Source organism: Ailuropoda melanoleuca, chromosome 14, assembly GCF_002007445.2.
Source record: "Ailuropoda melanoleuca isolate Jingjing chromosome 14, ASM200744v2, whole genome shotgun sequence".
NCBI classification, from domain to species: Eukaryota; Metazoa; Chordata; class Mammalia; order Carnivora; family Ursidae; genus Ailuropoda; species Ailuropoda melanoleuca.
Genome location: NC_048231.1, coordinates 89379399 through 89403751, shown reverse-complemented (window position 1 = coordinate 89403751; position 24353 = coordinate 89379399). Strand labels below are relative to the sequence as shown.

General features: G+C 48.3%; 1 protein-coding gene and 1 long non-coding RNA gene across 5 annotated transcripts in view; both read right to left on the bottom strand.

Annotated features, from left to right (window-relative positions):
- Nucleotides 1-24353, bottom strand: part of NEDD4L (NEDD4 like E3 ubiquitin protein ligase) — a 339881-nt gene that overhangs the window by 253062 nt on the left and 62466 nt on the right. The gene's annotated exons all lie outside the window — the stretch shown is intronic.
- Nucleotides 19842-24353, bottom strand: part of LOC117796021 — a 50119-nt gene continuing 45607 nt past the window's right edge. For both annotated transcript variants that reach the window (XR_004620326.1, XR_004620327.1), the window contains one exon: nucleotides 19842-22598. This is a non-coding gene — a long non-coding RNA (uncharacterized LOC117796021). The remainder of the gene's footprint in view (nucleotides 22599-24353) is intronic.

Genomic DNA, 24353 nt, shown 5'->3' with positions numbered 1-24353 from the left:
ATAACGAAATCTGAAAATACCCAAACAAAAAAAAAAAATTCACCTTTCTTCTAAGAAAAATTTAATAATCCATTGCACACTGGTCTCTTCTCACGAAAAGCATATAATTCAGTTAGTGTCCTGGGCTGGACTTCATGGCAACCTGTACCTCTCTCCCCGAATTCGTATGTCAAAGCCCCAACTCCCCGTACCTCAGAATGTGACTGTATTTCTAGAGCGGGCCCTGAAAGAGGTGATTAAGTTAAAAGGAGGTCGTGCGTGTGGCCCAAACCCCACCTGCCCAGTATCCTTAGGAGAGGCCATGTGGACACACAGAAGCCCCGCGGTGCACACACACAGAGGGAAGACCATATGCAGACAAAGGGAGCACACAGACATCATCTACAGGCCAAGGAGAGAGGCCTCGAAGAATCAATCCCGCTGGCACCTTGATCGTGAGCTTCTAGAAATAAATTTCTTTCTTTTTTTTTTTTTTTAGATTTTATTTTTTATTTATTTGACAGAGATAGAGACAGCCAGCGAGAGAGGGAACACAAGCAGAGGGAGTGGGAGAGGAAGAAGCAGGCTCATAGCAGAAGAGCCTGATGTGGGGCTCGATCCCGCAACGCCAGCAGATTTGCTGGCAGAGAAGACAAGGAGTAAGAGAGAGGCCACATGTGTGAAGAGGACATGCAAACCTCATGAGAGAAGAACAGCAAAAACCTGGACAATGGGCAGGAGGAATCAAGCTCCACATTATGTAATTAGCAAATGCATATTTGAAAGACTGGCCTATCAATCTCATCGCTGTATTCAAATTACAATGTGGCTTAATACCTCTTAATTCAAGAAAAATTAACGATTTTAACAATGCTGTTTAGGCAAAAAAAATGAGCGTTCAGATGGGTGGTATTGATAATCACAGACAGGAGCAGGGAAGCTTAGGGAAAGAGACATAACTGGTCCAAGATCACGAGGTGTGAGAGACAGAGGCTAGGAAGAAACTCAGATCTTTGTACAATATTGCTTCTGAACTGGGGGCGACTCTGCCATAAGAGGGGAACTGGGGCAATGTGTGGAGACCTTTCTGATTGCCATGGGGAGGTGCTATGCTGGTATCTCCTGGATATCTACTCAGAAGTGGGGGGCTCAAGCTGCTGCAGCAACACACACTCCCCCTCACCAAACCCACTGGGACCCCCTTCTTCTTCACCCTTCTCCAAAGTGCTCCTACCCTTCTGTCACACCTGAAGCTTGGCTCTGCACAGAATACAGGCCTGCGGAAGGCAAGGGTTCTCCCAACACCTTCCAGGGCCAGGGCTGACCGCCATGTCTCCAAACCCCTGCTCCTCCACTGGTCCGTAAGAATCCCTTGTGCCATATTATCCACAGGCCACCTGGCTCATCACTCAACGCCCCTGTATTCTATCTGCTCTTCAAAGGCGACACTGAAACCTGGGTCACCATCTTCCTCTCTGGCCTAAATGATGTCAGGGCCCACGCCCGTGGGACACCCTCAGGTCCTAAATGGCCCCTGAACCCCAATCGTCTGCACCCGCATTCCACCACCCACAGCCACGCTGGCCTTCGCTCCCACTCAGAATTGCTCCGCCTCTGCAAATGTTATCCCAGCATCCCCCCCCAAGTCTCAGGTGTCCCCAGTTCCCTTTTCTAGGGTCAACAGACCAACCCACACAACAGGAGCTGAAGTTAGCTCAAAAGTTCTTTAAGGTTAACAACTCCAAAAATCTGGCACAGAGTGAACATTTTTCCACGTGGTCTCTTGTAGTCCTCACAATGACGGCGAGAAGTACGCTGCTCCTACCATCCCCACCTCCCAGGGTGAACAACGAAGGGAGAGATTTTGAGAAAACTGCTCTTGGTGACTGAGCCGGTGAGCAGTCCAGGCCCCAGGAGCTTGGACACAAAGCACAACTGCTCCCACCTGAGTCTACGAAAAATGCTTTCAAAATCCCTAATAATCAAAGAGATGCCAATAAAAAACAAGAGTATAGGTTCTCAGCTCAGCAAACTAAGAGCAAGAAAGAGCGACAATACCCAAGCTGGTGAAAACGTCGGGGGGATAGGTATACTCTGTTGGAAGGAAGACTGAAAACTGATAGGATATTTCCAGAAAGCAATTTGGCAAAACGTATGAAAGCCTTAAGTAGCAAAGAGCTTGATGCAAACAGTCCATTTGTAAAAATCCACCTGACAGAACCACGCAGACGAGTGGGCAAAGATGTATTTACAAGACTATTCAGCAAGGGGAAAAACCACACAGTTCACCAGACATCATCTAATGCGGCTGGTTAAACCCATCAGACTAATAATTATCATTACTATTGTTAGCATTGTTATGTCAGCCAGGGTAAGCTGCTAATGCTTTGACATAATTTTATTTAATCCTCACAACTTGGTGGACTTTACAAATAAGGAAAATGTTGCCTAAGTCGTCACATAAACTGGTCAGTCATGCCCTTAATGAGTAGTTCAGCTGGAATCCGACTCTAGAATCAGCACCACAGAGAAAGATGGAAGTTCTATCTGTTGATACAGGAAAATGCCCTTGATGTATAATTCACAGAGAAAACAGAAGTGACATTAGAACAGAGAAGTTGATTCCAGATTTAATTCTTTCAAATGGCACACAGTGCTGGCTACTTATGGTCTGCTCCACTCCAAAGCCACCCTCCCTTCCCTGCTCTGTGACACCTGGCTGAGGACCCCACAAACTGCACTCCCCAACTCTTTCCAGCCAGCTCCCTGGCAGGGCCCAGAGGAGGCTGTGTCCCTCTGCCTGTCCTCCTGTCTCTCCACTGTCAGTGTCACCTGCCATGAGCAGCAACTCCAGCTCCATCCAGCATCGTCCTCGAGCCCCACACCCCCAAAGGCTGCACCGTAGCTGGAGGGCGCCCCCCTCCCCAGGGGTTCAAGCACCCTCCCTGCTGGGCCTCCTCAAGGCACTGTGGTTCAGGTCTCCCCAGCTCTTTCCGCATTCTTGCAGCAGGCGGGGGGCGGGGGGGGCACCTGTTTCCTGCAGATACCATCTCCGGGATGTCTCAGATAACCAGGGTGACCTCCTTTTCTTTCAGCCTCCACATCTGTGCGAGCAGATCTCAGGGGCCAGGGCCCTTCTGTGCGCACACATCATCTCGGTGGGGGCGACTCCCCAGCTCCTACCTCGGACCAGGGGCTCCTCTAGGGGCCTGGAACACAGACCGCCACAGGCCCCACTCTGCTCTCAGGGTGTGTGTCTCACAAGCAAGTCTGCCTACCTGGGGTTCACATATGCTGAAAGAGTACTCGCCCACACTTCAGTCTATTGAGATGGTGGGTCATTTTTCTCTCTCCTTTTTCTGTGGGTTTCCGCCCCCCCCAAGTATCTTTTAAAATCAGAAAATTCAATAAATAATTTTAAAATAAAGTAACAAAACTACCTTCCTCTGTGAACTCCATAATGTTCCAACAAGATCGGTAAGATGGCCTTTAAGACTAGCCTGGAAAATAAAAGAGATCCCACTCTCTGTATATTACCATGGTCCTGAAACCATATTTGGGACAGACTATTTTCTGTTCTCGCCAGGGAGAACAGAACCAGGAGAGATCCCAGATGTTATCACAACAACAACAAATACTAACTGAAGCACCTGCTTTAAGTGGAAAGCTAGGACTTCCTACATAAAGTAGTATTTCAGATACTCAAGACCACGGAGGAAAGGCCTACCCATTTTATGTATTAACTAACTGTCTTCTTTCCTAGGTGTGAGACAACAGCGCCTCATGGTGTGAGAGCAGTGCCCGCAGAATCCGGGAGCTGGCCCTCCATCCGGCCCTTCTCCCCTCCTCGGACAGCTGTGGAAATCCAGGCTTGCCGGCACAGAGTCCACCACGTGACTGCCTTCTAAGGCCCACGCCCCCCGCCCCAGCAGGAAGGCTCAGCTACCTCCCACTGCCTGTGTGGACCATCCACCGTCTCCCTGCAGACCTGGGTGCGGCACACAGGCCAGGCACAGTTCCCTGGAGTTCCTGGAACAGAGATCTCCTCCAGTATGCTCTCCTGTTAGCTTACTTCCGATCCTGGCACCGCCCCGTGGCACGACCCTGACTGGCGTTAAGGTCCTAAGCCTTCCAGAGCCTGCCCGTCGTCAGGGCAGATAAGGAGGAAGTACGGAAGAGAACCAAACTGCCTTTTTGAGAATACTTACAAGAATTACTGAAACGTCCAGCTCAGGAGTTCCCATCAATGATGTATCCCAAACCCTTTTCTCAAGATGAGGCAGCTGCGATCCACCTAACAAGGTTGAGTCAAGTGTTACATGTCAACAGCGGAAAGGTATTTTTCAGCTCTGTAACCCCGGGCACAGTATTAAGCCTCAGTTTCCCTACCAGCAAGCAGGGATATAATCCTGTACCTGGAAACGTTGAGATGACACTTCCGAAGTCCAGCTAGGACAGTCAGCAGCTGTCAAGCAAGAGGGTATCAGTACAAGTCATTTCCAAGTCGGAACTGGGAGCCAGGCCTCCTGACCTCTAACCAGGAACATGCCCACGTGTGCATTCTGCCTCTATTCCATCAACAGGGTGGTTTTCATTCTGATCCAACCATGCAGTCTGGTCTCCCCTCTCCCAAACTCCATTTCTACACACTCTGCCTGCATCCAAATACTGGCGGCTTGACAATCAAACACCCAAGATAAAGGTTCCTCTTAGAGTTAGAACTGTTAGAAAAAATAATGAAAGGCGAGGTTTATCATTTTCAAGCTCCTTCTGTTGTTGCACAAAAGATGTAAAATTAAATCCTCATTTCAAGACTCTCCATTATCTGGGCCTCAGCATTCCCTAAATATCTGGCATTAAAATGCTAAGTAAGATCTTTTCCTGAACACAGAGCCTTAGTGAAGCCAGTAATGAGAAATATATCAAATGCAGTTGTTTCTACAAAACAGAGGAGAGTTCAAGGTAAGATTCCCAAAACTCCTTTTATATAGCTGAAGCTTCAAATTCTGCCACTCAGAAACCATCGGGGCTCTACAGCACGTGTGAGCCCAGCTGCCAGGCTAGAGCAGGTCTGAGGAATCCGTCAGCATCAGCTCCGATACGCACCAGTTGGAAGACACAGAATATTCCTTCTGAGAACTAAAGGAAACTGCAGGCATGAAGTCAGAATCAGAATTTTAAAGTGGGTGATTCCAATCCAATTGGAAATTTTGCAGAGGTGGGGTGCCTGGGTGGCTCGGTCGGTTAAGCGGCTGCCTTCAGCTCGGGTCATGATCCCCGGGACCTAGGATTGAATCCCGCATCCTTCTCTTTGCTCTGCGGGGAGCCTGCTTCTCCCTCTGCCTGCTGCTCCCCCTGCTTGTGCTCTGACAAATAAATAAATATTTTTTTAAAGGAAGAAATTTTGCAGGGGCCCAGAGAGATAAAGCTGGGCCTGCCTACGCAGATCTGGAATTTGCCACGACCAGAACCTCATGCTATCTTCACAGAATGGTACAGCACTGTTTCCATAGTCCTGTGAGTTTCATCAGACAGCGGCTGGGAATGTGAGCACCGAGCCAGGCTCCAACCACAGGCCGGGGCTCCAGCATTCAATTTAGAAATTTAGGGAAATTTTCAAATACCCCTATTAGGTACATTCAATCCAAAGGATATAAACGCACATAAACGCACACATATGTACTCATAACGCTAGTCCTGACACACATTATACTCGCCTAGAGGGAAAAGAAGAACTTCATATGAATATTATTTGTACAGGAAATCGGGACCTGCTTTCACACTTGGAAGTAGGAACAACAAGACTGGCGTAAACCATCATCAGATGAAGTGACCTAGCACTTCAATGTTCAAAATAAGGGCAATCTGTAGCTGGATGTTCAAAGAAAGGAGCAATATGTGGTCTCATTTCCAACCCCACCCCTGATGGATGAGAGGAATTTTATTTTATGCTGCAACTCAAGATGATTTATTTCACCACAGCCCCCAAAAACCCTCCTTGCCTCTCTGTGATAATACTGAGTAAGAGCTCATGTTTTCTCTAACCTGAATAATTTATACTGTTTTCTCCCATAGCCTCACAGCTGAGAGACAATCAAAGCCGCTTTTAAAATTCACTACCATGGGTCCTGCAAGGTGGGGACCCGGATCACGAGCAGGGAGGCGAGAAACCCCTGACCGGCTGATAAGCACCGACCTAGGCATTAGCACCTGTGCCAAGACCATCTTCCCAACCAGCCCCTCGGCAAAGTGTTCGTGTCCTCCTCCCACGCAGGAGGAAACAGAGGCCTCGAAGAGAGAAACAACAAGCCTGAGGAACTTGTGGTGGGAGAGCTGGGCCTCGACCTCAGGTCTGTCTGCCCGCAAAACCCATGCTCCTCCCCCACGGCGCTGCCATGAATCAGCAATCACCAATGTGATAGTTGGTCTCTAGCAAGACGGGGTCTTTGAATGCTTCCCCCAAGGCCTTCGATAGTCTCAGAAAAGCAAGCAGTGACTCAGAGCAAAGGCAATTTTCACCTGTGTTATCGCCCGCGGAGACCTGCAGAGGACGGAGGGTAGCACAATGGGGCCATTCAAGAGCAGAATGTTGCAAAGGGGGGACTGGATGAATTACACAAGGGAGGCACTCCTCCTCCTCCAGAAACACACTGAAAATACACCACTAAAAATGGAAAGGAATCCTTCGCTCAGAAGTGGACAAAAGAATCCACGGATGACTACACAAAGGAACCAACCTGACTGGAATTTTCACAGCATGCAGCACCAAGCTGCATTTCTGTAATAGGACGAGGGGACAGGCTGTGTATTTCCCAGGGCTGGCGGCCTTCTGCAAGGCAAACAGGGAGCTTTTTATGAGCCTTGGGAATTAGGATTTTCATCAAGTAAAAAAAAAAAAAAAAAAAAAAAAATCCACTGCCTGAAACTTGAGCAGTCCTTGGTCTTTGCAACTGAATCTCCCTGTTACACATTTGCCAGGAAGCCCTCTGGGGCCAGGTGCACAGACCTTAGAGCTGAGTCCACCTTCTAGATGCACCCATCCGTCCCTCACCTGGATGACCTGCTCAGCTCCTCGCTTGTGTCCCTGCCTCTGCTCTTGCCCTCCTCCAGGAAGAGGAAGACAAAACAAGCGCAAGGGAACCAAAATATAAATCTGCAATCCACACCCCGCGGAAAACTCCATCTTCAGGGACCCTAACAGGTCTACAAAGCCCTGAGCGCACCTGTGTAACTCACCAGCCTCACCCCATTCCTTCCACCCCATGCTCTACCCTCTGCTGGAATTATTAGCAAAGCAGCAGATGTGTGAACACCGCTGTTCCGAAACAGAGCTCCTTAGACATAGCTGTCTACTCAGCTACACCTATGAGGCTCTACCAGAATGTACAGTGGCTTTGTTATCAAGCGACTTAGACAACGGATGTCTTTAACTTGTCCCTAACTATGACCAGATGTAGGGGCTTTTCCTTTCTTTATTGGGGGAGGGGGTGTATTTGATTTTTTACAACAAATATGCATTACTTTAAATATATTTTGTTATAAAAGAGGATGTATTAAAATGATAAAAATGGGGCGCCTGGGTAGCGCAGTCGTTAGGCATCTGCCTTCGGCTCAGGGCATGATCCTGGCGTTCCGGGATGGAGTCCCACATCGGGCTCCTCCGCTAGGAGCCTGCTTCTTCCTCTCCCACTCCCCCTGCTTGTGTTCCCTCTCTCACTGGCTGTCTATCTCTGTCAAATAAATAAATAAAAAATCTTTTTTAAAAAAAGATAAAAATGGATTATCCTCTATGTAGATCAGTCCCAGTCTCTCCACTGTCATCAAAACAAAGTTTCAGTTAAGGATTATGTCCCTTGAATAACTGAGCGCTAACAAATGTAATTGAGGGTCTCCTGTTAAGTGTGAGAGACACAAGAAGGAATCCTATTATCTGCTCCAAATTACCCTCTCCTCCCAGCTCGCCCCTAGGAAATGTGCAGCTCAGCTGTGCCTTTCTAGCAGAGTAATAAGGAATTTCATTTGCATGGTTAAATGACCAATCTATTAAGTGAAAGGCAGTATGAGCATCTCAGCTCTAAGGGCTACACCGGCGATCTGAAGGCAGAGTCCGAGGGCACACGAGAAGGTCCAGGGAACAAGCCGAGCCTGGCTGCAGTGACCCTTGGCTCCTGCAAAAGGAGACCGAGACCCAGGAGGTCCTCATGAGACTCTGGCACCCTGCGGTGTCAGCCCTACACTGCCCAATCCTGTCCCTTAGCGGAGGGGCAAGAAGGCAGGGGATGGAGAGGCTTATGTCCCACATTAAATAATTTATCAAAAAAAGTAAAAGGGCTTAATTCTCAGGCCAGGGAAGTATCAAAACCCCCGATGTGCACCCATGCATGTGCCGAACCCTCAGCCTAGAGCACCTCTCCACACACCCCCCACCCCCAGCACGCGCCCAGGCAGCCCACCCCACCCTCAGTCAACACAGTGAGGGCAGCACTGGTGGTGGTGACACCATTTATTTCCTCTGTGACCCCTAACTCTGCCACTTGTTCTTTGAAGAGTTTCAGGGAGATGGGAGAGGAGGGGTAAAGGAGGAGGGGGGAGGAAGGGGGGAAGTGAGTGCAGAGGGGAGGGGCGAACCTGGGGGAGGAGAAGGGAGGTGAGGAAAGGGGAGAGGGGAGGGGAAGGGAGAAGGGGAAAGGGGGCAGGGGACTCCCCGTAACAATGCCACAGCTTCGCTGTAAGTGGTCATCTAGCTCTGTGGTTTCTTCAACGCACAAGTCCTACAACTCACGGTTATGAAATCAATTTAGTGTATCCTATTTAATGAAACAAACAGAACAGAGTAAAAGCAGCATTAAACCAGAAAGTGTCAGAAGCCAAGGAAGAGAAAGGAGCCACCCCACAGAGGCCCCAAGGTCAGAGAGAAGCCCAGGAGATTCTGGTAATAGGCTCCCGTCCAGATCAGACCAGGGCAGCGGGTCTGGGAAGGACATCACCAGCACAGAGCACCTACTGCGCCTGAGACTTAAGGAACACTTGGGGGATCCCGAAGCAAACAAAATACCGGACGGGACAGGAAAAAGCACAGCTGTGCAGGCATGGCATCACAATCCACTCCTCGGGTCGTCCAGACAGAGTCACCACAAGGTAAGCATGGAAAACCCACCTGGCCGACATGGTGTGGAAGGAGGGAGGGCCAGGGCTGTGTGGGTGAGAGAGGGCAAAGCCCTCCCGTCCAAAGCAGGAAGCCAGTTTGAAAATTCAAGTAGCAGCAACCAAATCTCGTTGAGGTTTGGAGACACAAGCTAAAAGAAGAGACCAAAGTGGCTGCCTCTCAGGAGTGGGAAACGGATACACATTTTGGGGCTCTCCCTCATTTCCTCCATGTTATTATCCCTGTCAACTGCGTGCCTCTCTTCCTGGCTCTTGAGGCCTTTCCCAGAGAAAGGACCACATCCCCACTGGTGTCTACCCTCCCCTTCCTCCTCCATTCAGGCTTCCCACGGAGCCCTAGGAACCTCCCGTTCTCACAAGGGTTTCCCTGCTTCATGACAAACAGAACTCATTTCTCTGGTCTCTGCAGTGGGTTAGGCTTCGGGAGACAGAGTCTGGTGATCCAGTTTCCTGTGTTAACGAGCGAAGCCAGTGAGTAACATGGCCCATAAATGACCCCGGTGCATCTCTAGCACCAGGACAGCCCAGGGCATACCCTGTACCCTTGAGGGAACCGAGCACCCATCAAGGCATAACTCTCAAAAGAGTGAGGTGTTCTCTGCTTTTTGAAAGCCACTGAATACTGCTTAATCACACTTAAAATAACTTTTTTGCCAGATCCGACACCTTATTACCCTTGAATTCAATGGAAATATACAGAATGCCCTTGACTTAACAATGGTTCAACAGCGGATGTTAAGTCTAGGATGGAGCGAAAGCCACTTGCATTCAGGAGAAACGGTACTTGGCAGTCTGAATGCGGATCTTGCCCAGGGCCAGTGACATGCGGTGGGACCCTCTCCTGTGACGCTGGGCAGGCGGCAGCGACCTGGGTCCCCGACAGCCAACGAGCATGAGGGTCAACGACGGACCCACCACCCGCCATCCACGCCCACACGCGCTCTGTCCGTCCCTCTGTGCTGGAGTCAGCTTGGCGCAGGAGACGACGGAACCTGACTGTCAACCAGGCTCTGCGAGAGAGGATTTTGCCCAAGGGCGGGCTCGGAGGTGTTCGGGGCACGGGTAAGGGAGGCCCGGCCAAGCTCTGATGGTCCGTAGCTAGTGTAGTCAGTGCATTTCTGACATGGTATCTTGAACTCGGGGTGGCTTTATCAGGATGTAACCCCCTTATAAGTAGAGGAAGGCTGTAGTTACAACAGTAGGTTACCAAATGTTTAAGGACACAGGAGAAACTCTTCAGAATTTTTAAATCTAATCCATTCCTTAATTTTATTTTTCTCTCTGTGAATTAAGAAAACCAGTGGGGCGCCTGAGTGGAGCAGTCAGTTGAGCCTCTGATTCTTGGTTTTGGCTCAGGTCATGATCTCAGGGTCATGAGATCAAGCCCCATGTGGGGCTCTGTGTTCAGTGGGGAGTCTGCTTAAGATCCCTCCCTCTGTCCCTTCCGCTCATGCGCCCCCTCTCACTCTCTCTCTCTCCCTCAAATAAATAAATCTTTTTTTAAAAAAAGAAATAGCGAGAGAGAGCGAGCGAGCACAAGCAGGGGGAGCAGCAGGCAGAGGGAGACGGAGAAGCAGACTCCCCTCTGAGCAAGGAGCCCGACATGGGGCTCAATCCCAGGACCCTGGGATCGTGACCTGAGCCAAAGGCAGACGCTTCACCAACCGAGCCACCCAGTGTCCCTCAAATAAATAAATAAATAAATATTTAAAAATTTAAAAAATAAAGAAAATCAGGCTACGATCCCATTTTAGTGGCAAACCTGTCAGTCAGTGCACACAGCACTGGGGGATAACAGGTTCAGCTTTGAAGGAGTCAAGGAAACAAAAATGTGCCCAAAGTTAACTACTAGAATAGAGCTGAGCTGGAACAGCCTCTCCTCACACCCTCAACATCTCAATGGCTGATTTCCTCAGCTTCTCCGGTTCCTCCCTTGCTCCTTCACCGTAGAGCGACCTTAAACCTGAGAAGTTTCCTTAGTCCCGCTTATCCCATAAACCTTTCCCTTGCTACTCTGGACCCTCCTCAAGTCCCCCTTTGCGAAGGCTCCCACCCATTCATTCTCCTCCGGTTTCCCGCTAGCAAACAAAAATCGCTTCAAGACAGGACCGGACTTGAACCAGAGTTCTCCAGCCTCGCCCCACACCCAGCTGCAACTCTGGGGAGAGAGGCCACTCGGCAAACAGACAAGCGTCAGTGCCAGCCCCCAGCAGACCGTGTATCATTATAACCACTCTGCCAGCAGCTTACTCAGGCAGACTCATCTCAACGCAGGGGCAGGACTCAGGGAAAGTTCTTCCTTGAAACCCCACTTTCTCTGTTCATGAAGAACAATCACCCCTTTCTTGCCAAGGGATTAAATGGCGGAAACTGCTTCCCACAGAGAGCCAAAATTGGTATGAACCTCCACAATAACAAGGCAGGAGACATCCTCAGCATGTGAGCTGTGCTCTCCTTTATTTACTCGTTTTACCTCTAAGACACAAAAAGCTTCCAACTGAGTCCGCATTTGTAAGTTCCCTTTGATTCCCTAGTGACCCTGCGGGGAGTACTGGGTTTGCCAGTCCAACTACCTTGTGTTCAGCCACGGTGGGAGGAGCCACCGGGAGGCAGAGCCAGTGTTTAGCTCCTGGCCCACCTCACGAGGGCTACTGACATCAATGAGCAAAACGAAAATCCAGTGTCTTCTCCAGGAAACGGGTGAGGACTGTCTGAATAAGCTGGGCTCTCCCTACAAGAGACCTGCTTCCATTATTCCCCTACCCTGTCTGGCTTCCCTCATTGTAAGACCCAAAGACAAACAAAACCACCCCACAAATCAAGGGGGGGGGTAAGGAACACTCCAAGTCCACGCACCAGGAATACCAATGAAGAAAACTTTCTAAATGCAAGAAAAGCCAAGAACCAGTGGGGAATTTACTAGAAAGAGGTCGGCTGCAGCCAACTATGCCAAAGGTTAGTTTTTGCAGAATGCCTCAGATCACAACTTGGAATTTCACACTCTGCACTGACAGAACTTCCAGAAAGAAAGTGATTTTTTTATCTGTCAGTTCAAGGTCAGGTGGCCTCCACCTCCAAGTTCATAGATAATCAGAAGGGCAAACCAAGAAAGAAGGCACTGCAAACACATCCCATCCATGCCTCTCAGAAGAGGCACAAGCACTGGTGTCCACAACAAACCGCAGTTTAGAAAGCACATTCCCTGAGTGTGAGAGTCATTAAGCTACAGCAGGAGGCCCAAGTCACCGCAGGTCTCAAGAAGCTGGGCTAATCTGCCACATCTCCAGCCCCTCCCTCCCCGTCTGGAAGGCTCAACATTCACCTCTCCTTCATTCACTCATACTCATCACACGGTGTTGGAGGGCTTACTCCGGGCAGGCATCACAGCAAGGGCCCACTGCCTTCACGGTACAGGAAATACATAAGCAGGCAGTTCCCGTAAAACGGGAACCCCCTGATTCAAGGATACAAAGGGCACAGTCCTGTCACAGCAACCCTGGGTCAGAATGGAAAGAAAACATAATTCTGAAATTTCACTTAGGACATGGAATTGCTTTGATGGATCTGGGTGACACATGACAGCAAAAATTAAGAATGTGAAGTTCCATTCTCTACACCTCACAATCTCATCCCCCAAAAGGGGGGGAGGGGGACGACAGGAGCTCGTACTCTACTCGTAAGCACTCAAAACACAGGACAGCGGAGTGAGCGCTTACTATGCTAGCATTTTCATCATCATGAAATGTACATAAGGTAGTCCATGTGCATGGAAGAGAAAAGATGTTTGCTTCATTGTATTAGAAGATTAAGAAAAAAATCAACTTGCAGTTTTAACTCATTTAAATACATGTACTTTTTTTCCACGTACATGTACGTGTGTACACACACACACACACACACACACACACGGTTAATGCTAAGAGTCTGTGATCTAAAGTAAAAAAAGATGTGAATTCAAGTCCTGACCCAGCCACTTCATCTGACACATCAGCCGTAAACAAGCTTCTTTATCGTCCTCTGGGCTCCAACCGCATCTACAAAAGGGAAGTGACATCTACCTCCCCTGGGCAAGATTCAACGTGGGGCTTGAGAAAACCCTTTGTAAACCCGGGAGCTGTGCAAACATTAGAGAAGTGAAAATAACCGGCATAGAAACTTCAGGAGCTCATTCTCCTAATTATCCCTTTCCTCAAGGGATGTTAAATAAACAGTATCATTTAAGCATATAAACCCATAAGAATTCCATTAGGGTCAAAACCATGGATCTCCCAAATAAATCAGGAAAGACATCCAACTCTCAGCTGTTACTCATGTTCCATTCATTCTTTCAACAAATGTTTACTGAGGACCACATACCAGACATTTAAAAGAAGAGAGCCCCGTAGCACCACGAATAACTAAAATCCACAAAGAGGCCCCTCCATCTGGGTTTGGAATGCACACTATGGTTTTTAAAGCCAGTGTTAACTCCTGAATAAGAGTTAACTAATATTTGTTAGTTTAATGGTTTAATGGTTTCCTAACGCATCTCTTAAGGTTCACAATCCTCTAGCTACCATATCTGTTAAAATCACTTTTCACAGATTGCCTTTTGACATTTGTCACAATAGTTTTTTGAGTTCAAATCACAGATACTCTCATCACCTTCAAGAAACAAATCAAATCAGAACAAAACACCAGAATAATACTGACTGCTCAGTTCAAAGTCTTCAACAGCTCAGAAAGGCACCTGCCATTTGCCAAGCACCATGTACTCATGAACTCACAAATCCCATAACGCCAAGTCATGTCATTATGCCATTTTACAGATGAGGAAACTGGAGACTATGATAGATTATTTACCAAGAGCACTCTGGAGCAGAGTAACCTTGCCACTGCCCTGAAGGTAGAGAGTTCAAAAGCAATGACCCTAAATTACTCAAGTATCCTTTGTTATGCTACAACCCAAAAGGAAAATGTTCACTCGATCATAGTATATTACATATTAAATTCATATCTGCAAATAATCACTTAAATGAACCATCCCTTCTATCCACCCTAGGTGGCCACCCCACGGTTAAGTCATCCTGTGGAAATACCATAGGTTTTCCTTTCCTAATCCCCTTTCCAGTGAGTGGCAACACAAAACAAAAACAGAAGACCCACAGGAACAAAACCTTTTTAAAGTGGTAAGAGCCTACATGGCAGGATACGGCTGAAAGGCTTTTAAAATAACTAGTAGGAGAGAACAGAACTTAGGGACATGGCCAACCAGCCAGGGATCTTCTGTTTCTCACCTTAACTGGTGCTTTTAGAGTTACTTAGTCTTAATCCTCTGCTCCAGCATGAGGGGAGGGGGTGGGGGGAGGAGAGAAAGGATGCAGGGCCAATAGAGGTTCTGCAGGCAGAGAGAAGGAAGACGACCTGTCTTAGAACAGAAAGTGCATGTTTTCTCCCATCTTTTCAGAATAAATTTACATTAGAACATGTCTCAAACGATATCATCAAATTTGTTAAGAAACACGGTCAAAATTCTACACTGTTCTTCCCACAACTTTCCAAGTACACATCAACAGAGGAGTACAGGAAGCCTCTGTTTGTTAAAAAATAAACAAACACAAAACAAAAATTCAAAGAACACGGCTTGGTGAAAAGCATTGGGCCATGAGCTCTACCATCAGCACTTCTGCTAGCAAGCAAGCAAACCAGGATGCACAAAATGAATCTGGACTGTGGGGGTGACAAGGTCCTTTTGGGGGTTTGTCTGTGACATCTTCCTAGAGTTACATTAAGCGCAGGCACACACACGCGCACATACAGTTTAATGTAATCGTTTGTTGATGACCCTCTCTCACCAGGAACATTACTTTAAAACTGTAACACTTAATGGGCCAAAAAGAAAAGTGGAAACTAAGATGGGTGCTTCATTGAAATGGAGAAGCTTCCAGAATGGAGAAGATGACCAAGCAAAATGATGAGCCAGACGAACTATGAGTTTCCACTCTTTTATCTGATCCCAGGACATGATGCACACAGCTATGCTCGAATTTTAGGCCAGTACGCATACTGGAGCCAAAAGTAGATGACTTACGTTGTTCATCAACGTAAGTTCTCCTGAATCAACGGTTCTGTTCTCCTCCTAGTGTTGATAACTGAGAACAAGGCAAGGCTGCTCACGGCCTCCTCTGTTAAGACTTTTGTGGAAAGAAACAAAAGCAACTGGCCAGACAACTTTCTGAGGACCTTCTCTATCAGCGATCTGGGCTGAACCAACCACACGTTTGCATATTCAATAAAGCAAGAAAGCACATGCTTTTTTTTTTCAACTCTCCCATGTGTAATCTGGATTTTGCGCTACTGTAAAAACAAATGCTAGAAAATCTAACCCCCCTGCAAAACCTCCTCTCTTGATAAGAGAAATCTTATACATGCATGACGGGCACCTCATAGCTCGGAACTAACCGCCCCATCGTGGGTATGTGTGCACAGCAGACCCGGTTACTGTAGGTAGGAAATCATTAACGGAGTACAGTGAGATCACTCTCCGGAACCCAAAGGCCAAAATCAACCAGGAAAAACAAAAGCATCACTGCCCTCAACATCCAACAGAGACTGCATTTTACGCTCCAGGCATTTCAATGTGCTATTCAGCCACAGTGCTTGTGAAGCAGGACAAGTTTTGAATCCGTGGAATCCCAGCATTATATAATGCTAACCCCAAGTGCCATCTAGTCATACCTGCCTCCAAACCCAGAAAGGCAAGGCAAAGCCAGGTCTGCACTGGTCGTGCGTGGGTCAGGGCAGGAACCTCAGAGAACAAGATAAGGGTACCCAATGGAAGAAGGAAACAGAATACGCTTTAGGTTGCATTTTGTTGTTTATATTACAGAATTTACATTTTTGGACTTGAAACTTCCAGTTGCCTAGATGCTTGAATCATGTACTCAGAGGCAGCTGGACAGAAATATTCCCACCCGCCCCCATTAGAACCGTTGCAGAGATTGGGCTCTTTCACCTATTAAGTTTCCTAGAATAACCACAACCAGGGATGCTGAGATGACTAAATGAATCATAACGGAAAATGTATATCTTAAAGCTTCATGCAGCCAAATTACTGTATTTAAAACTGCAACAGTACTGCCCAGAACTTTTTATGACGTCTGCAATGCCCCCACATAACAGCTACTAGCCACAGGTCATTGCCGAGCATTTGAAAAGGGGCTACTGCCACGGAGGACTTGAACTTTAACTTTCATTTAGCTTTAACTCATCTCCACAGGACTAGCCCCGCGTGGCTAGGGCTTCCTGATTGGCGGGCATAGCTCCAATCCCGGGAAGTGGCAGACAATGCCATACTGTACGGTGTTGTCAGAGAAAAGCACAGAAGCATCAGCAGGTGAACAGAGAAAAAGGCTACACCAGCAAAGAGTAGCCGTCCGGGTCTTACCCAGCCAGAAAGGAAGGAGACATGAATGCAGAGAGAAATGCAGATGTGCTCGTCAGTCAACAAGGAGGTAGGACAGGGCCGGACAGACAGCACCCGAAGGTGCCAGCGTGGAGGTGAGCAAGATGGCAAACGAGTGCTCTGCGGGCTGACCTTCCTGAGAGGGGTGACAGAGCCCCACAAGGAAGTAAGCCTATTGCAGGGGTTGGGGAAGGGCTACTCGGAAGCCTCCAGGCTTCAGACTGAGGTCTGGTGTCCCATCCAGGTGACATCCTTGGGCACTCTCAAAAGTGACAACTGGTCAACACTAGTCATCAGAGGAGGAATAGACAGTTTCACGCTTGCAAGGGGAAGGTTAAGAAGGTGGACCATGGAAAGTGTAGAATCTAGTCTCTGAAGGACCCTTTCTATGAAGTGAAGCACAAAAGCGGGAATGGCAGGAGAGAGACACAGAATTTTTAAGGAAATTTTAAAAGAGAAATGTTATAAGGCCTATTAAGGCCTATTTTTATGCCATTTGGAATGATCCCATAGAAAGAGAGAAGAACTAAGTGCAGGAGAGACAGCCTCAAGGAGCTGAGAGGAGATTCCTCAGGGGAGAAAGGTGGCCGTGGACAAGAACAGGCCAGTGCTTCCGTGGTTTTAGGTGACGAGGCAGAGGCAAGAAGCAGTCTGACTGAATGGCTTCTTATTCTCAATGAAACAAAAAGCAAAGTCATCGGCTACAAAAAGGGGGAGGCAGGCTTGAGAACACTGAGGAGAGATCAGAGGGGGTAAAATGATTCAAGAAGTGTACGAAGACGCGGGACAGATGTCCATCTGGGGCAGGTGGTCCCGAGTGTGATGGGAGTCCTGCCGGTGCCACTTTGGAACAGTTGAGAAAACGAGCCTAAGCACTGCGGAGACTCTAACTGGGGCTGGTGGGGGTTCCCTCGGGAAGTGCAATGGGGTAAGAGAACCAAGGTGTCTTGGTTGATTACAGGAGGGAACCATGAAGTCCGGGCCATGGACAGAAGCCACCTGAAGGTGGGTGACAGGTGGTGGGGTCCACAGTTCTGCAGAACGCTCAGTGATGGAGTGCCAGATTGTCATAGAAGCTTGGGAGTGTTAAGACTGAAGAGTGAGGTGCTTTGTTTTACAATTCCCATCCCAATCAGGACAAGAAGATCTAAAGAGGGTCACTAAAACGAGGTGGGGACAGGCTACTGGAGCTGAGGAGGACAAGAATGGAGGCCAGGCTGCTGGGTGGGAGAGTGGGGGGATCATCAATGTGTGTACCGAAGTTTCCCACGTGGTGATGGGGGTTGACACGAGAAGGAGGTCACCCATGAATGAAGGCCGGGGCCCAGAGGCAAGGACAGAACCAGGTGGGTGCAGGGGGCCACAGCTCTTGGCCCAAGTTCCACTGGGGCTCAGATTTAAGAAGGGGAAAGACAGGTTAGCTGGAAAGAACAACAGGGAAAAATGATGCCCTGAGGAGACTGGAAGGGAAACCACGTCCTCTGGGGACCACCAGCCAGGTTTCTGTAGAGCAAAGAGGCTGCCGGTGCAAACAGTCACTGTAACAGGTGACGCCACTTTACAACTGGTTTGCGGGCGGAGGGTGCACCCGTCAGAACCTCCTCATTCCCAGGTACCTAAGCAGGCCTCCCTGGAGAGGCTACCACAAGCTTCGAGGCTCTTACAAAGGGCAGGCTCGAAGTATAATGGGGAAGGCATCTCCAGAGCTCCCCAAATCCCATGAGCGACTGCGAACAGCCAACCCTGTCATCAGCTTGTTGACCTGCAACCATCCCTTCCACGCCGGCCCTACAGCACGATGATGGCTTTAAACCAAAGTCAGCCACCACCAGAGGGCGACACAGCCCAAAGACCCGAGTAACTCCCAGGCATGACTTTGAAATTAAACAAACCTCTAGGTGGGAGCCGCCTCTGGCTGAATGTCTCTGAAGTTCAAACTTCACTTAGTTCCGTTTTGAGCGCGGACTACTATAAAAACACAGAAAGGACCACAGGTAGGGCTCGAAGCCTTTATACCAAACTGGTTACCACTGGCTTGCCTCTGGCAAGAGAGAGCAGGGGGGGAGGGGGAGATGCACAAAGGCTCACACTTTCCCTTTCTCATCTATTCACTATGTTGATTACCTTTCAAGAGTGCCTTCACATGTTCTCTGTACCACTTAAAAACGCATTCAGAATTAGGGGCACCTGGGTGGCTCAGTCGGGTGAGCCTCTCTGACTCCTGGTTCCGGCTCAGGTTATGATCTCGGGGTGGTGAGATCAAGGCCCCTGTTGGGCTCCATGCTCAGCTGGGAGTCCGCTGGAGGTTCTCCCCCTCTCCCTCTCAAATAAAATCTTTTTTTAAAATTTAAAGTAAAAAGCATTAAAAATTAGATGGTAACAATCACAGACAGAAAACTTATTATGGGAAGCAAACTTTAGGAAGAGTCACAATAGGAGACCCGATTCAGCACAGACAGAGAGGCTGGGGCGGCGCTTGTACAGGATCCAAAATCCATCTCATCTAATTCTATACTTTGTCCTGGAAGAAAACATGGCCCAAGGGATTAAGTAATTTGTTCAAGTAACAGGGGCAAAATTAGAATAACATCCAAGTTTCATCCAGGATCCTAGTATGTGGGAATCCTGTTTCATCCTCTATGAAAACACTGTTCAATGTTCTGCCCCCAGTTCTCTGCTTCTTCAAGGTCATTCCCATCTCTCTTCTCTTCCCTCCAAGGAGGAGGACAGGGAGCACTCAGAGATCATGTACCTGAACCGGTGTAAGTCTCCCTTCAGTCAAATTTAATTTTAACAAATACTGGTTGGTATTTTCATCTTTTGGTGGAAAACATCATGTTTACTCAATTAGAGGATATACACTAGACACCGACCTAGTCCTCGGGCACCTGAGTGGCACAATCAGTTAGTTGACTGTCCAACTATTGGTTTTGGCTCAGGTTGTGAGCTCAGGGTCTTGGGATCGAGCCCCACCTCAGGCTCCACACTCAGCAGAGTCTGCTTGAGATTCTCACTGCCTCTCCCTCTGCTCCCTCCTCCCTCCCTGCACACTGGCTCTCAAATGAATCTTTAAAAAAAAATTTTTTTTTTTTTTTTACGTAGTCCTTATCTTCAAATCACCCGCAGTATTTATTAAAACAACACAAGCAGGGGCACCTGGGTGGCTCAGTCATTAAGTGTCTGCCTCCGGCTCAGAGCGTGATCCCAGGGTTCTGAGATGGAGCCCTGCATTGGGCTCCCTGCCCCGCTGGGAGCCTGCTTCTTCCTCTCCCACTCCCCCTGCTTGTGTTCCCTCTCTCTCTGGCTGTCTCTCTTGTCAAATAAATAAATAAAATCTTTTTTAAAAAATAAATAAATAAAACAGCACAAGCAGAATATGGTAAGGACCATTCAAGTATAAAGGGACTGACCAAAGGGTAAAATAATACATGTGCTGCACTAAGGAATATTTTCCTGAATCTGAAGGTAGGAAAGGACATGTTTTAAGGAGCATCTGCTGAGCACTCACTCTGGGCTAGGCATGTGCTAAGAGCGGACCGTGCTGTTACCGAGTCCCATCCTCAAAAATCCAATACAGTAACTGTGATGAACTTCCTTAAAGAGTGAGGGAGACCACAACTAGCCAATGAGGAGCAGAGTCGGGATTCAAACCCAAGTCTGCCTAATCCACCCCTTCGCTGGTCCTAGCCCCTGGCAGACTGGAGGGCACCCTCTTCACTTCCCCTGATAGGCACCTCGTTTCCTCCCTAGCCCCTCGGTGCCCTGGCTTTCACAAGACTGACATTTTTATTTGGGCCGTCCAATGTGGCCGATGTCAGTGCAGGCAGAATAAAGGATTCATGGGCTCAGGTCCAGAAGACAGCAGACAACAGAGGGATCCAGAGGCAGGCAAGGGTCAGATGTGGGCAAGAAGAATATTTCTTCCTCAAAGGATCAGCAGAGATCTTAAAAGAACAGCAATCCTCTTAAGGGAGGATGAAGAGCAGACAAGAATAGACATTGGCTCTCAACTCTGGCTTCTTAAAATCACCTGCACAGCTTCTAAACACAGCCCACCGAAGCCCAGCCTGCATGCCCCTGGCCAGTGACATCAGGACCTCTGGGCATGAGCCCCAGAGCCTCAATAAAGTTTTAAACCTCCCTCAGGCGACTCTAAGGTGCAACTGGAAGTGAGAACCACTGGGCCAACCCAATGGCTAAGAGAACTGAAATCAGGAAGCAACAAAAGGCAGGTGGGCTGCTGGGGCGCCTGGGTAGCGCAGTCATTAAGCGTCTGCCTTCAGCTCAGGGCGTGATCCCAGCGTTCCAGAATCGAGTCCCGCATCGGGGCTCCTCCGCTGGGAGCCTGTTTCTTCCTCTCCCACTCCCCTGCTGTGTTCCCTCTCTCACTGGCTGTCTCTGTCACATAAATAAATAAAATCTTTAAAAAAAAAAAAAAAAAGCAGGGGGGCTGGACCGTAAAGTCTCAGGACTAGTCAGGCCAAAGTTAGCAGCACGCACTTCTGATAAACCCACACAACTTAGTTTGGTGACCTTCACCAGCAATTTCCTGCAGCTAGGAGCAGAAAGAACACAGCACATCAGTGGGTCAAGATTAAAGGGTATGGAGGGAGCGCAAAGGCCCTGTGGCAGCAGCCAATGAAGGTGTCCGGGCTGAATACAGAAGTGAGGCCCAAAGACAACTGCCAGAACCCAGGGGAATCCAGGCTGGGGGCAGGCAGGGATGTCAGCATGGCCTAGGCACCTTTCCAACATACAGACATCCATACTGAGGGTCACATCTTCCCTCCACATTCCCCGTTATTCTAGTGTTTGGGAACGTTTCCCAGGTCTTTCTGGTACCACTGTCCCACCGAGACCATGGAGATAGAAGGACAAGGGAAAAGTGGAGCACAGAGGTAAGGCCAGGGAGGTAAGACTGCAGAGTTGAAGCACGTCCAAAACCAACAAGGGCTTGGATTAAGGAGAAGTACATTTGGACTTACTTCAGTGAGAAATTACAAGGCCAGGGGATCAGAAAGCACATCCACAGGGATATCAAAGGCCCTGATGAGGATGGGGGGTGTAAAGTGAGGAAGGGACACAGAGGTGTGGCTCCGGGAAAGGTGTAGCAGGTGGTGTGGGGTGAGGTCAGGATCTCCAAGAGAAACCCTGGCTCGGGGTGAGGCCAAAGGTGACCTGGAATTGCACCAGAAGACCAAAAACATGTCCGCAGGAAGAGAAGCCTTCATGGGAGGGAGGGAGAAATGTCCTTACAGTTATTTTAGGTGGAAAGAGCAGTAGCTTCCCTCCGCTGGAAAATGAGGAAATAAGGCTTCCCCTCGGCCCTAGCGGGCTATGGCTCCTTAAGTATTTCAGGAAATTCTGAAAGATTTGGTGAAGAGATTATTTGACCAAAACATAACTGAAAAAGGAATACGAGTTCACAGAGTCGCCAACAGACCTAAAGAAGGACAGAGCAGTTCTGAGAACTCTTTTTTTCATCAAAGGGAGGGGAGATTTGAAATCACTCTGTCCTAAGAAAAACACGTTCTGACTATACTCAAACTGTTGTTTTAGCACATTGAGGAAGCAGACCTTCTTCCAGGGACACTGGTAAATGAGATGAAAAATACATACATGAAAAGCCAAGTTTGCTTCAGCAGTTCAGCTACCCACAGATGTCTGAGACAGCCCACCCTCGGCCAACAGCCACATCCCACATGCATCCGGCCCAAGGGAAGCATGGACAGACACACGCAGGTAACGGTAAGTGCATCGTGCAGGACACAGGAGTGTGTCCCACTTGGTAACAACACGTCCCATGGATAACAGAATAGATATGAACTTAGAAGGTCTTTTAAGTTTTAGGTTTCCTGGCACGTTTTGAAACTCTTGTTGTGCTTCGGGGAATGTTCCATGAATGAGGAGTGAACTAGTGAATGATGTGGCAGGACACCAAGGGCTGCGGGGTGGTGCGGCCTCAAGCTTCCTTTCTACTGGGCTGTCATTCACAGTAAGTTTGGAGCAGCTGTGGAAGAAAGAGAGAAAGAAAATGAGGAAAACACCTGATTGTAGGAGAGGCAGCCATTACCCAGAGGGTGGGAGAGAAAAGGCTTCTGAGGACAGCATTCACGAAGAAGGGAGGCAACACTCTGGGTGTGTCACAGGTGAGGGTGTTGAGGTAACCAGAACCAGAGCCACGTCCTTGCCCACAATCGGAGGGAAACATTCAACAGTAACTGTCAACAGTGATTTTTCACACTTACAGACCCACTCTCATGAACATGTAATTTTACCCTTTCCACGATGACAGGATTCCCCCATAAAGAGCAAAAAATGGCTGAGAGCTTCTCTGTAAATAAAGATTAAAGCAGAGGAGTAAACATGGCTGACATCCAAACTCCAAAATGTACTTACATCAAATTTGGAAACGATAAAAAATAAATTGATTGCATACTATCTTCAACATAACTTATTCTTGTTGGTAATAAGGACAGACTGTTTTTCCTGCTCAAAGGCAACCTGGGCCTACATAAATTCCTACATCCTCTGTAATGCAGGTGCTGATTTCAATTAGCATCTGGAACCACGTCATTAAGTGTATCCAGAGAAAGTAAAGCTCTCAGATGGAGGTAGTTCTACAAATAATTTGGACTAGGAAAATCTAAGTTTTTAAATTCTTAATTCATCCCTCAAATACTTACTAAGCATTTATGGTGTTTTTTTTCCCCTAGGTACTGAGGCTGGGCAATGCCTCCTTCCCACCCTGGAACTCCCTTCCAGATGGGGGGAACACCAACCAGTATACTCCTGCTCTACCTTGGGCTCACTCCACCCAAAGGCGAGAAATGTCTTGAGTGTGGATAAGGAACCAGGCCAAACCCCTTCTTCCAGTTCCGTCTTACCCACCATATAGAGACCTTCCCTCTGCTTGGTAAGGAAACCCAAGCCCATGATGGTGCTGCCCAGAGTGGGAATGAGGGGGTGTTAAGTCTGACCAATTCTGCACTACCAAGTCCACTGGCCTGGCCACATAAGCCACACTCTCCTGTGTCAAGCCTCAGCCCTAGTAAAGATGAACTATAAACTCTTCTGTTAGTGTCAAAGGATGGGATGTATTTGGTGGACCCTCTTGAACCCCAGCGCTGTACTGATGTACGGGGCCAAAGAGTTCAGAGGCCAGGAGGTAGCTCCAAATTTGGGGTGCAAAGGCCTATCTGGAGAGGCTATTTTTTTTAATTTTTATTTTTTTTAAAGATTTTGACAGCAAGAAAGAGAGCGGGAGCACAAGTGGGGGCAAGGGGCAGAGAGAGAAGCAGGCTCCCCGCTGGGCAGGGAGCCTGACCCAGGGATCTCAATCCCAGGACCTGAGCCGCAGGCAGATGCTTACCCATCTAAGCCACCCAGGCACCCCTGGAGAGGCTATTTTGAAAATGCAAATTCTCAAGACCTGGGCCCATAAATTCTGATGAAGCCGGCCTGGGAAGGCTGAAGCATCCCACACCTCCAATAACCACAGCTCAGCCAAAACCAAACTTGGAGAAAGCCTTGGGGGAAGTTCATGGCTCTTCACCTCCAGGCTTAAAAGCACAATATGCTAATAATAGATCTGAGTTTCCATTTCTGTAAGATGAAATGATTTTTACGGTCCATTTGGTGACCCACAGAAAATGCTCCCAGGGCAGGAAGACGGCAGGTGAGAAATGAAAGCCCGAGCGTGCTTAGGTCACCAGGCACACCAGTCTGTCACCAGTAGTCTGAGTCACCCACAGCCCAAGAAGGC